The following is a 13,979-nucleotide window of genomic DNA, read 5'->3' on the forward strand; positions in this document are numbered from 1 at the left end:
ACTTTTATTTGAAGCCATAAGGTGATCACGTTTGCCTTGAGGTCTGAATCGGATCATTTTATGAAGGGAAATGGCATCAGGAGCTCCTAAAGTGTCTAAACCAAAATGGCAAGAATATCGGGCAGTCGCTGCACAGACAAAACAAATTAACTCAGAGAAGATGGGAAAGAAAAATTATATTAATCCAGAGCCAGTTTTCTCCCCTGCATATATAATCCCTACTTGAGCACTTCTTCCTCATATAAATAACAGCATTTCTAAGAAGCCTCAAGTAAGAAGGCTCTTAGATCATTATTCACTTAAAAACCACTCCAAAAATTCCAACAAATGACTGCTTTCTGACTAAAAGAAAATAGAATGCACAGCTTGTGGTAATAAACAGCTCATTGTCGTCATTGCAGAGAAAATCAAATTTTTAATCTTCGCTTCAAAATAAATGTAGTATGGGCGTGTTTTTTTATATTAAACAAATCATACTAAATTAATACAAGAAGTACCACCACATGGCACTTAAGGTAGAGAAGGTCCAGATGAGATAGTGATGGCATGGCTTCCCACTGGTGGCTAATGGAAGAAGATCCTACTCTCTTATGCCTCAAATATAGCCAAAGCCAACTTAAAAATAAAAGCCTTTTAATAATTACAACTATTATTATCCCAGATTATCAGGGATTGGAAGGGACCTCCAAAGCTCATCCAGTCCAATCCCCCCACCAGAGCAGGAACACCCAGATGAGGTTACACAGGAAGGTGTCCAGGCGGGTTGGAATGTCTGCAGAGAAGGAGACTCCACAACCTCCTTGGGCAGCCTGGGCCAGGCTCTGCCACCCTCACCAGGAAGAAGTTTCATCTCCTATTTAAGTGGAACCTCTTGTGTTCCAGTTTGAACCCATTGCCCCTTGTCCTGTCATTGGTTGTCACTGAGAAGAGCCTGGCTCCATCCTCCTGACACTCACCCTTTCCATATTGATCACCATGAATGAGTCATCCCTTAGTCTCTTCTTCAAGCTCCAGAGCCCCAGGTCCCTCTGCCTGTCCTCACATGGGAGATGTGCCTCCCTTCAGCATCTTTGTTGCCCTGCGCTGGACTCTCTCCAGCAGTTCCCTGTCCTTCTGGAACTGAGGGGCCACAACTGGACACAATATTCCAGGTGTGGTCTCCCCGGGGCAGAGTAGAGGGGCAGGAGAACCTCTCTGACCTACTGACCACCCCCCTTCTAACCCACCCCAGGTCCCATTGGCCTTCCTGGCCACAGGGGCACAGTGCTGGCTCATGGTCACCCTGCTGTCCCCAGGACCCCCAGGTCCCTTTCCCCTACGCTGCTCTCTAATAGGTCATTCCCCAACTTATACTGGAACCTGGGGTTTTTCCTGACCAGATACAAGACGCTACACTTGCCCTTGTTCTATTTCATTAAATTTTTCCCCACCCAACTCTCCAGCCTATCCAGGTCTCTGGATGGCAGCACAGCTTCCAGTGTCACCACTCCTCCCAGCTTGGTGTCATCAGCAAATTTGCTGACAGTCACTCTATTCCCTCATCCAAATCATTGACGAATATATTGAATAATACTAGTCCCAGTACTGACCCCTGAGGCACTGCACTAGATCCAGGCCTCCAACTGGACTCTGCCCCATTGACCACAACTCTCTGGCTTCTTCCCTTCAGCCAGTTCGCAGTCCACCTCACTACCCGATCGTCCAGACCGCACTCCCTCAGTTTAGCTATAAGGATGCTGTGGGAGACTGTGTCCAATGCTTTTGATTAAAAGAACCACTCAGAGAATGTTAATGATTTACAAAACTGAAGATAACATGGCCCATTTCCCAAAGGTTCGTAAAGGAGATTCGTGCAGTGGGGAGGAGAGTGAGGCCACCTCGACTTTTATTCATGTTATTTCTGTGCTTATCTAAATGGGAAACAGAATTACTTTCTGTTTATCCCTCTGTCAGGTTCTCCAGGTTTTCAAATAACCCTTAATGAAATCGCAAGACTTCCCCTAAAAAAGCAGAAAGAAAAACAGCAACAGGACAGCAAATACTGGGCTGTAGGAACTCTGAGCAAGGGTGAAGCAAAAAGCAGCTCCTTACATTCAGCTACTTTGAAATAAAACGTGACAAATAATCAATCACACTTTACTGAGGCCTCACTACAATGACAAGACAAATACAACTCTTAAAAACTATCATTTTCTTCCAGCTGAAGAACATAACTTAGTATAAAATAGTTCAGCATTGGAACCATTCATGATGTTAACACATAAGATATTCAGAAAAGACCTGAAGCATAATGTATTATAATAAAAAAAATAAGCTTGTCTATTTTTCATCTTTTCCACAGTATCCCGACAACTCAATTTTAACACATTCCAATGTTTTTAACTTTAAAAGCACCGGCAACATATAATTTTCTTTTCTAGACAGACACTTCTCAGACTGACGTTTGGGCTGAAGTTTAGGATTTACAATAGACAAATATTTTCTTTAACAGATGTAAAACGCAGTGGGTTTTTGTTTTGTTTTGCACTTTCAAATGAGACGACCTTGATAAATGCAACTGACAAACAACAGTCACTTTAGTGGTGATTAAACATGTGCAAGAGCTGCACATGGTAGTTTCCCTATGGTAACAGAAGAAATCTAACAAATTACACAACTTCATCCAAATTATCAATTTTATTTAATGGAAACCAAAAATGAAAATGCAATTCTCACTCTTCAGACACCAAAATGTCCCTGGAAGGACAAATAATAAAACCTTTCAAACATATTGACTCTGATCATCATCCTTGGCACATCCTGCATCTCCCCATTGAATATTTTCCATAGTACTCTCCCTATTTAGAAACATGAGCCCACAATGAATTTCAGTTCTTTATACAGGGTACTCTGTGTATGAGTTACATACACCTACAATACTCGTAATTTTAAGGCAACATTCATAACTCTCCCTATTTCTGTTTACCCAACGGATCTCGGAAATGTCGGTATTCTCACCAAGTTTCATAATTACTGTGGCAAGGCATGTTAAATAAAAACTAATCAAGAGTTGTGGTTTCTTCCAAGACACTCTTCCTCCTACATTAACACCGCTTGAGAAGGTTTTTTTTAAATAGTTAATAAATGTGAAGGGAGCAATATGAAATGGATAAGGCTAGGAAACACTTCACTGAGGGTCAGTGCGATGGATGGTTCTGCATGAACATTAGGAAGGAAAAATAGATTGGGACAGAAGTTGCAATTAGAACCGTAAGAACAGGTCTGAGTTTGGCAACCTAGATCTGCAGGCCTTCATATGAAGGGAACTGAATCTGCAGGTTTGTCTTTAATTAAATTCTTAAAATTAAAACACAATTTCTTGGTACATTTAAAAACTGTTCATTCTAGGAGAAAACAACTGCCACCACATCCCAGCACATTTGTGCCCTTGAAATACAATGAAACTCCTCAACTTGAGCTGCTATAACCCAGAATATTTTACAGATACAACCCAGGACCTACATAAGACCAGTGACCTGAATGAAGAGCAAGCTTGACACCATCAACTGTCTGCAATAATGTCCTACAAGCTCACGTTTAGGTAACCAAGGCCATCTGAAGTGTTTTGTTGTGTCCCAATGCGACACAATGAGTTTCTCACTTCAAAAGAGTTCAAAATAGGAACAAAAAATAGCTCATTAAAATAAAAGTTTGAGCGGTATTTATCAAATATTTGCAGCAGAGGACAAATCGGAGGCAAAGAAGAGCTGATGTACTGGACACATTCCTACTTAGAAAAAAAGACACAAACTATTGAAATGGAAATTCTGTAATTACTGCTAAAGGACCCAGGGTTTAATCTCGCATCATCTAAATACCCAAAGCAACCCCTTATCTAAAATACCCAGAAATGCATCTGCAATGCTGGAAGAGGGTCCCACTAAAATAAACCTTTCTACTTGTTCATTGCAAAGTTTTTCTCATATTTTGCACATTTCTCGAGATCAGAGAAGCATATTTCAGATTCAGGGCAATTTATCCCAAAAGGAGTATTATGTGAACATTGCTGAGAGTCGATATGGGTGCTCTTTTTTTAAAATGCAGAAGGGAAGTTCATCTACTGACATCACAGTATTTTTTATTGTATTTACATACTTACCTCTCATTTAAAGAGCTCAGTGCTTGAAGCTGTTCAAGGTCTTCCTGTAACCAAGAGGTGACTTCAATTCTAACCATTTAGTAGCCATTTCTCATTAAAACTAGGTGGAAATGACTAAAAAATACATTTTTAAAAGAATTATTTAAAAACTCTTTCCTCACATGATCTTGGTTTCAACCCAATGAAAGAAAATCACAACGTAATGAAGAACAGCAATGAAAGACAAACATCTCAACCAGCGTCACCAAGAGCTGAGTGGCCAAAGTCACTCAAAATCTTGGAGATACAGGTTCAAATTCCCAATTCAGACCATTAATTTCAAGCACACCTGAAGAAGTGTTCAAACTACATCATCTTATTTTGTTGGGGAACGTGGCTTTTGGTTTGTCCTTTGAAGTTGTTCCTTTTTTGTAACTAAATACTAATTGCTCTCACCCACCCACGTCCTGATCATTACAGACTCCAACTCACACTGTTTCAATAAATGCTTAATTACTGTGGATTAGCACCCAAGGGTTGATCTGGAAAGGCTTTGGCCATCCCAAGTGCTGCAACATCCTTAGGGTACAACAAATCGTGGCAACAGAATGGACCTCAGACCATCTTATGGTGCAGAAAGAGGAAAAATAAAAGATCCCCATTTTTAAATCACTACGGAAAACTGATTTTAAATAAATAAATAAATCATTACCTCTAGTGTTTCCCCTTCCTCCTGACTGATCTTTTTATGGCAAAAAAGCCAGGAAGCTCTTCTTGTGCTATATAATATTTTCTTTCAGTTTCTTTTGGCTGATGGTCAACCACCCATTAATATTAAACTCATTGCATCTCAACATCATTCTCATGAACCCAAAAGCCATAAAACAATTAAAAGAAAGTTAAGCCGACTCCACACTTCGGTTGCAACCAACTTAGGAAGGGTCTGTCCATCTGAAATTCTGAAAGATCTGAGCTAACGGCTTCAACTTCAGTGCCCGTCAAGCCCTAAAATTGTCGAAACCAAGGGGAACACGGAGCGCGGAGCCTCAAAAAAGCAGCTTTATTTGTGGCAACCTAATTTTGTTTGCAAGCCTATTTTTGCATTCAAACCACTCTGCTTTTCATGTGTTGAATCTGAATGGATACCCAGCAAAACGCTTACATCAAGGCTACAAATCAGTGATGTTTCTACTTAAAAATAAAGGCACCATAGCTACTATCATCACACAGCTTTCTCTACTACTTGCCGACATTAATTCTGAAGGCTTTTTGGCTACCTTTGCATTAAATATGTGCTTCCATATTACTCTGTCATATAAATTAGGTTATGCTGCAGCGTTTGAGGTCACCTGGGATCGTGGAATACCTCTGAGAAGACTCCACAAAAAGCGAGCTGATAGTGTCTCTAGTCACATTAATGAAATTATAATTTCTTAAATATAATAAAAATTAACAGTAAAAGAGGGTTTCTTACTCTGACAGTTGGAGGTCAATATTGAACATGGTTACTCCATACGTTTTCTGGTTCTTAGGCTGTATTTGTAATCAAAATTACTGCTGGTTCTAAATGCAGAATTAGAACAAGGCGAGTTAAAAAGTATTTGCTGTAGTAAATGCTCTGGAAATGCACTCAAGTTATTTAGAAGAGGAGGAAAAAATGCAGGGGAATGATAAAATTTATATGACGTTTTATGCTGGTTTTTAAAAAAAATAACAGAGCGTGATTAGAAGACAATTCTGCTCAAGACTCATGGGAATGTCATAGAATTATAGAATATCCTGAGATTGGAAGGGACCCATAAGGATCATTGAGTCCAACTCCTGTCCCTGTACATGACAACCCCATAGTTCACACCATATAGAAAACACCTATTTAGTTCCATGATTCCAACCTGTACGAACCCAACATTCCCTGGGCTTGAGCCTGAATATAAAGGTTTGAATTTGAATAGGAAAGAAAAAACTTTGTCCAAGGATGCAAGTCACCTGAACACATTTTAGAGCGGATTAAAGCATCCAGTATTCCAGCTCTCTTAGCCGTACATCAAATTCTCCCTAAGCCATGCAAGTTAAATTAAATCATAAGGTACCAACAGTTTTTTCCTTCTACATTTTTTTAGTGTTCCTCTTCTTGCTAGATATCAGATGTGACCTAGAAATGATATTTAGCAAAAGTCCAAAATGTTATGTCAGATGAATGAAATAGACAAGAATTCTAGGGAAAGATGATGGGGCAAGGTGATGGATGATGGGGCAAGGCGATGGACGATGGGGCAAGACGGGGCCCATCCCAGTACAAGTGGCAGCTTTGCACACTGGTGTGGCCTCCAACCAGTGCTCCCAGTGAACTGGAGTATTTGTTTGAGTCTATTTATTCCTATTCTACCCCTCCACAGCCTCATCCTCCTTCATTCACGGACTTCCTGACCATATATTTTTCTTCGAAGTATTTCCACACAGTACCTAAGCACTGGAAATGTAGATTACAGAGATAGCAGATCCATTTAAAATTAGACTGAGCAGCTGTAATTCTGCATTTGCATTTCCGACTTGATTATAGTAAACACTCAGGACTATTTGTGTAAGAACCAGAAATGAGTTCACAAAAAAAACACACGAATCTCTCTCACTTTGACAGTAATAAATGGCAATTGCTTCTTCCTAACTGGTGACAAACGGTAGTTGTTTCTTTGCAATCCTGTAACTTCATTGTAAAGATTCACCTGCGGATTTGAATCGCGAGGATTAAAATTCACCACCTTTCCTGTATTTTACGAATGGAAGAACTATTCTTCTGCTCCCAGATTGAATCTGCTAAATTATTTTGAATAAGACTGTTAATGCTGATGAGTGATAGTGGATAACCATTTAGTAAGAGTTTTGGTAAATTTTCTATCAAAATCAAGCACAGGTGATATAATCAATTTTACTGAAATATTCTGGCGTAATTCTTAAAAATTACAAATGGTTCCTTTTCTATTTGGGTAAAAATTGAAATAACCATTTGCATCATATGATTTTTAACAGAGATGCAGGGAAAAAGAAATAATTAGCCTCTATATTCAAAGTTTCTCAATAAATATGGTGGTCTATATCAAAGCAACTGCAGCTTTTGCTTCCAGGAGTTTAAGCACAAGATTTAATCATTTTAATAGGAAATATATATTATGTTTCTTTTATCTAACAAATAATCGGATGTTCTATTACACAACACTGGCCATAGAGAAATTTCACCTCATGCATTCGCCCCATCTTGCTTACAAATGTAATATTGCTTCTCTATTCTCTATTTATGTTCATTAACTTAATTGTTCTCTATTTAATTATTTACAAAAAAAATCTCTAAATTGACTCAAAAGTTGCAGGATGCTAAACAGAACATCTTAATAGACCAAGGAGTAAAAGACAAGATGTTTTTCCAGAGGGAATGTAGGAGCAATTAAAAAACCAAATATATTTGAGCTAATTAAAACTGTAAATATCTTTACGGCATTTTTCAAGAAGTTTTATTCACATTTGTTAAGGTGTTTCCTTTGGAAAGAACACAACTATTGCTACTAACAGCATGATACTGCAATAGAAACAAAACAGGTATTACAAGAATTTTGTCGTAGTATTTTACTCCATGATCTAACTTGAAAGTTAAATCTTTAGGAAAAGGTCTTTTGGGCTTTCTATTGATGTCTGAAAAGACTAAGAGAACTGATAAACGGTTTTCTCAGGGCTGCACAAGAGGAGCAGAGTTTATGCATTTAAAATATAAGGAACAAAATAGTTCCAATTGATCCATTTTTTATAAGTAAAACTTAGTGAACCGAGAGATTTAACTGTCCCTGCTGTGCTGGTTGGGCTTTAATAGAGAATTTCCATAAAGACAGATTCAATGGAACGTAAAAGGGTAGCTATTAGTAAATAATAGAGCATTAAAAATTAGAGTTGATTAGTTGTAGAAAAGGCCAAACTGATTAATCCATTTACAAGAAGCCTTAAGTAACTTAAAAGCTTAGGTCCCATTTGCAGAAGTCGCCTGGGAGCCTCACCTGACCAAAACCACTTCCACTTTCCGCTTATTAAATCTATTCAGAATTTAAGTTTTATATCCAAATTGCCTTCTGTTCTCATATTCTTGTCTCCTTTAAGCATGATGTAACAGAGACTTGTTTTTAAAATACATGACTGCAAAGAAAAGGACCAAGTACACAGGAGAAATGTCATGTCATAATTATTATAACTCTGGGGATAACAGGTTGGAATATCTATAAAAATAGCTTTGAAATACAGAGGTTCTTTAGGGTAACTGTAAAATCTACTACTTTTTTACCTCTCAAATTCAAACCCTGTGAGATGTTCTGGCTGTTAAAGGATTCGGTTTCACTTCACTGAATAATTCTCATTACTTAAGGAGCCTGAAGACTTGGGCAGTCTCTGCAGCAATGTTCAAATTTGTTTCTCTGTTCTCAGTCCTAGAATACTGATGCAAGGGGTGATGTGACTGAAAAGTGCAGCTAGACAAAAAAATAGTCCAAAAGAGACGAAATTTGAAACAAAATCTGTATAGCAGGGTTTGGTGGGGGTGGTGATATTCCTACCTGGGGAAATAACTTTCATTTTGCTGGAAATGTTAAACTTCAACACCTTGTTCCAACCAAAAGTAAAACACTATTCCTAAAGTAACGATTTTCCATAACATGCAAATCCTGATTTTTCAACCTGCTATAATAGCAAATGATGCTCACAACAAGTTCCTGTCTTACTGTTTGAAAACTTTCTTGTACGCAACCATTGCTTGGAAACAGATTTTCTAGTACTCTCACAATGGCTCATGTAGGATGTTGAAGAAACCATCCAGAAAACTGAAATGTAGACAGAAACCTGACCCCAAGTTCATTTACACCCAGAGTGCTGAAGACTCAATACAACAGCATTATCATTCTATACTTAGATGTATTAATATTAATTCCCATAAAACAGTAAGAAGCTGGAATACAAGAATAACTTAATTATTAACCACTTCTTTCAATGGGCCAAAACCTGGTTTCTGATCTTTATTGTCACGTCCTCAACTTAGTAGCTATGGAAGTCTTATCACTTTTTCCTCTTTCACATTAAAATATGAACACAATTATTTTTCCAACAGTGTTCAAGGCGTGATAGACTTAGAAGCAGCTTGATAACAGTCGGGTTCATGGTGGTGTAGATACAGGTGGAGGATCTTACCCATCCAGAATGGGATCTACAGAGGAACCAGAGTTTCTCAGCCACTTGTGCTTCCCACACCATCCGAGAATCAGAATAATTTGGGTTGGAAAGGACCTTCAAAGCTGATCTGGTCCAAGCCCCTGCATCTTGGGAAAGTTCTCCCTGCTCAATGTATCCGCTTCAGTCTTTATCTAATTCCTCAGGAAAGCTGATCCTAAGAAACGTTATGTTTATATAAAGCAAACAAGTTTATTTTAGGCAAGAAGCAGCTCTTAGCTCGCCTCCAAAATCCAGCTTTCTTTTCACCTTCTTTCAATTCTGCTCTTTTTACATCTTCTCCTTGCATCTCTACCTCAAATTAGCTGTAGAGGAACGATTCCTACAGAGCTGAGCCACAAAAACTCCAATTAATTTATGACCCGAGCATGTCGCTGTAATTACTACCAGGTTAATGCTGTTATTCTGTATTTCTGTACAATTACTCTTCCCATTCCCAACTACATATTGTATTATTTCTGTATACTTGCCCTTCATATTTCCAGTACCATTTGGTATTATGTCTAAAAGCAAAGTATGTCCTATATGTTGTACTGCCTATGAAAGCAGTATGGAGAAAATAAAGGAAGAGTTTAGCTTTCTTCAGCCAAGCTTTGAAACATGCCATATTAAAAGCAAAATGTTTGAAATGTAATTAATTGTATGGCTGTGTCATTATACATAGAAAAAATAAAAAGAAGGATCTCATACTCATGTTCAGACAATTTGTAACACCTGGCAGGCATTGTCATAACTACTACAATTTGACAACCAAGCAGATTCCAATAAATAGTATTATTAGAAGGAAGAAGCCATATATAATGAGAAAAAAATAAGTGTTAAGGGATAACAAATTATAAAGGTTTTGAATCAGTGCAAGTGTAAAAAATTGATAGGTGAGGATGAAGATATTTATAAGCAACAGGAAAAAAAAAGGGGGGGGGAGGGATTTGTAAGGACCAAATAATTCTTAACCCTCTCCCAGTTGTGCTACTGAACAGGGACTCTGATCCACACTGACAGTGCAAACCAGCAGATGCATTCAATAATTAATTAGTAAATAAGTGAGACCATTTGCTGGTCCCTCATGAGAATGAAGAATTACTTCTTCAGTCCATTGCAAGTATGATGTTAGAAACAATATTATTTGGCAATAAACATTTTTGATCAGCAGCATAGTTTAAAAGAGCTGGTGGAGTGTGTGTGGTTATAGGAAGGTTGGAGTGGTAGAAAAATAATCATTTAAAAAATATAAATGAGGTTCTACTGATCAGTGCCATAATACAAAAAAATAGGAAGTAAAATTAATTGAAATAGATCTTAAATGAATCTGTTTTTATTCTTTGATACAATTGATAATTCAAATCAGTAAAAATATCTGTATACATGTATAAGCTTGCATGGAACTTGGTGTGGTATCCTATGACAGCCTGACAAAGTGGCACCAAATAGGTTCGGAATGAGTTAAGTGACATCTCAGAAAGGGAAAAAAAAAAACAGTTTGAGAAGAACACATCACAACATAACTCAGATTAACATGGAGTTCCCCAAAGGTGGAACTACTATCACAAAACACTAATTATTTGCAAGCATACACGTTCAATCGTGACAAAATTTGTGCAAGTTATAGATTGACAGAATGCTATAGAACAGATAAATCAGTTACAAAAAGCAATCAGGAGTGTTTAGTATATTCAAGCTATGCTAGAAACAAAATATCTTTTTTAAAAAAAGCCACGTACAAAGTTATAAAGCCACAATAATCCAGAAACCCACAGTAGCTGACAGAATGATGAACTCTTGTGGACAGAAACAGCCCTGCAAAATGCAAAATCCAAATGTAGTGCTGCAGATCAAGGGTTAATATGGGAATGCAACAAATAAATGGAAGAGCAGCACCGGAGAGGTAATATTTAAACTCACAAACAGTGACAAATTTAAAGTATTTTAGTCCACTTGTGTTTTTTCCAAATAGAAAGGGGAGGGAATACTAAGTTACAGCAGGTAAATATTCTTGTGGTAAGAAAACACTTTGAGTTCTCCAGCATAGGGGAGAAAAACACATCAGGAACCAGCGACTGGAAGCTGAGGCCAAATAACTTAATAAACAGCAGATTCTCCACCTCTTACTGACCAAAAAGCCAATTTTTCTGGAAAAATAGATTTCAGCCAAATGCAAGTTGTTGCACTCAAAAAGTGACTGGATAAAATCCAACTGGCTATAATAAAGGGGTCAGAGTAGAAGATCTAATTGCTTATTTTGGCTTTAAAGTCCCAGTCTACAAATACTCCTGGTTTTCAGTGGTTCAAAGGCATTGCAGTAGTACAATAAATGCTCAATGTTAACATGCATATTAATATTAATTCTGCATAAATGAGGGTTGCATGGCCATGTAAGGACTCAAGCAACACTGGGGTTTTCCTGGTGGGGCTTTTTACCATCAACACAGCCCATTAATGGAACTACAGCTGCCTTGTTTCTGTAAACCATGATTTACACAATGGAGTGGCAAAGTTCAGCCTTCAGGTCAGTACTTTTTCTCCTCTAGAAAGAATTCTAGTACAAAGAGCCTGATACAATGCATAGTATCAATCATAGCTTGGTAAAAAGGGAAACCAGCAGCATCGTAACAGCTGCAAAGCCTGTGAGATCTGTTTGCATCAATATCATTTAAGACTATTATTTATGCTACATATCTACCTTGTTCTCCAAAACACACAACGTTCGCTGCAATCTTGACAAGTCCGCAGAATCTACATTTCTTAGGGAATACATACCAAAATAGCGTATAATGTGTGTTTTAGTATTATTCAGGCTGACGGCGTTTTGCTGTAGTGTCGGCTGCTGTGGTTTGTGCAGGTTTCTTCAAGAACAGGGGTTTTGCAACAACCCTACCCTGATAGTAAAGTATAAAGAAACTTCCAGTCCAGCAAAGGGAAGCTGAAAAGAGGCAGAAAAAACCATTCTGCCACTACACAGCGGCAAGGAGAGAAACCCGACCACCAACCCATCATTTCAACCGATGGAGCATCACCTTGAAAAGAAAAGCATCACACACAAACGGCGAGAAGCACCTTCACCCCTCCAATCTGCGGAGAAGCAGGTGCGTGTCACCTACTCCTCACATTACACCCCTTAGTAAGTGCGTACAAGTTCCTTTCCCGAGCGCTTGTCGCACACACATCCACAGCCCCGATTCCCAAAGGGATGAGGCAAGCAGGGAAGCCTCACCACGCCGCTTCCCACCGTGTCCAAGCAAAACTTCTTCCAATTTGCAAGCCACGCAATGAGACGCTTTGGCCATCGCCCTCCGGCCAACAACCATGCCGCTTCTTGCCATCCACACGGCGAGACAAAGCCACGTTTTAAACTTTCGCTCATTGCCACCGGAGCAAATCCCTAAGATGGGAGCTGACACCTTTAGGGCTGGATTTGGGGTGGGATGTGAAGCGGGTGATTCGAAAAGGTTCAGACCCTGGCAGAGGCCTAAAGGGGAGGATTAGAAAAAAGCTCCTTTTTGCTCCTTTTCCCCCTCCCCAGGGCACAGCTCCGCTCCCCGCCGGCTCCAGCAGAGACAATCAGAGCAGCAGTGACTGAATTACAGACACGCACGGTGGATGGAGAAAAGGGAGGAAGAAACCTCTGATGCTTGAAGAAAGGAAAATAATTAAAACAAAAAAAAAAAAGAAAAGACAACACTAGGTTTCACCCCGAAGCCACGCTAGGTAAATAGATGAATAAGCGAAACGCCACGCCTTTGACCCCTTCTTTTCTTCCCCAGATATAATCCCTGTCTTCTTGTAATACACACACACCATAAAACGACCGTTAATTCAGATCCATTCTTTCAAGGAAGGGGGATTGTCTCTGTGTGTGAGCGACTCTACCTCCTTCACCGGGTGAGAAATAAAATTGCCTTTATAAAAAAGGGGGATAAGGGGTAAAAATAATAAAAACACGGTTATTATTTCTGGTGGGTGCAGGAGGAAGGAGTCTGGGGGATGGGGAGGAGTGGAGAAAGGTGGCTGAGAAGAAAGGAACGGAGGAGCAGGAAGCCCGGGGAAGGATGAAGGGAAGGAGGATGAGGGGGAAGGAGGATGAGGAAAGCAGGATGGAAGGAAGGAGCTTGGGGAAGGGGGAGGGAAGGAACGAACGGGATGAGGAGAAGAAAGGAGGATGCTGTGCCCTGGCCTCACCTCGGCTCGCTGGGTGGGGGTGGGAGAATCTCTCGCCGCCGCCTCCTCTGCCGCCTCCTCCTCCTCCTCCCCGGCAGCGCGGGGAACTGGCGGTGTGGTGCGGTGCGGCTCCGCGCCCGGCCCCCGCCCACGCCGCTACCGGCCCGACCCGCGTCCGCTCGGCTGTACGGGCGCCCGGGAGCCGCCGCCGCCGGGCTCCCCGCGGCAGCCACTAGGGGAGGAGGCAGCGCGCCTGCGCCGCTGCGGGCCGCGGGGGCGCCGTGCTGGGGGGGCCGCGCAGCCCGCCCCGGTGCAGCGGTTCCAGGCCGCGGCGGGGCCGCCGCAGCGCGCAGTGGCTGTGAGTGTGGAAACGGCGTTACCAGGCGGCCGGGGGAGGGATGCACGGAGGGGGCGGTGCGGAGGAGCCGCGGGGCTGGGGAGGGAGGGAGGG

General features: G+C 40.5%; 1 protein-coding gene across 1 annotated transcript in view; it reads right to left on the minus strand.

Moving 5' to 3' along the window:
* The window catches only part of CTNNA2 (catenin alpha 2), a 490,369-nt gene extending 476,697 nt beyond the window's left edge, over positions 1-13,672 (minus strand). The window contains exon 1 of the mRNA XM_082051003.1: positions 13,550-13,672. The gene's annotated coding sequence lies outside the window, so the exon portion shown is untranslated. The remainder of the gene's footprint in view (positions 1-13,549) is intronic.
* Between the last annotated feature and the right edge of the window lie 307 nt (positions 13,673-13,979).

Source organism: Streptopelia decaocto (assembly GCF_964273445.1).
Source record: "Streptopelia decaocto genome assembly, chromosome: 4".
NCBI lineage: Eukaryota > Metazoa > Chordata > Aves > Columbiformes > Columbidae > Streptopelia > Streptopelia decaocto.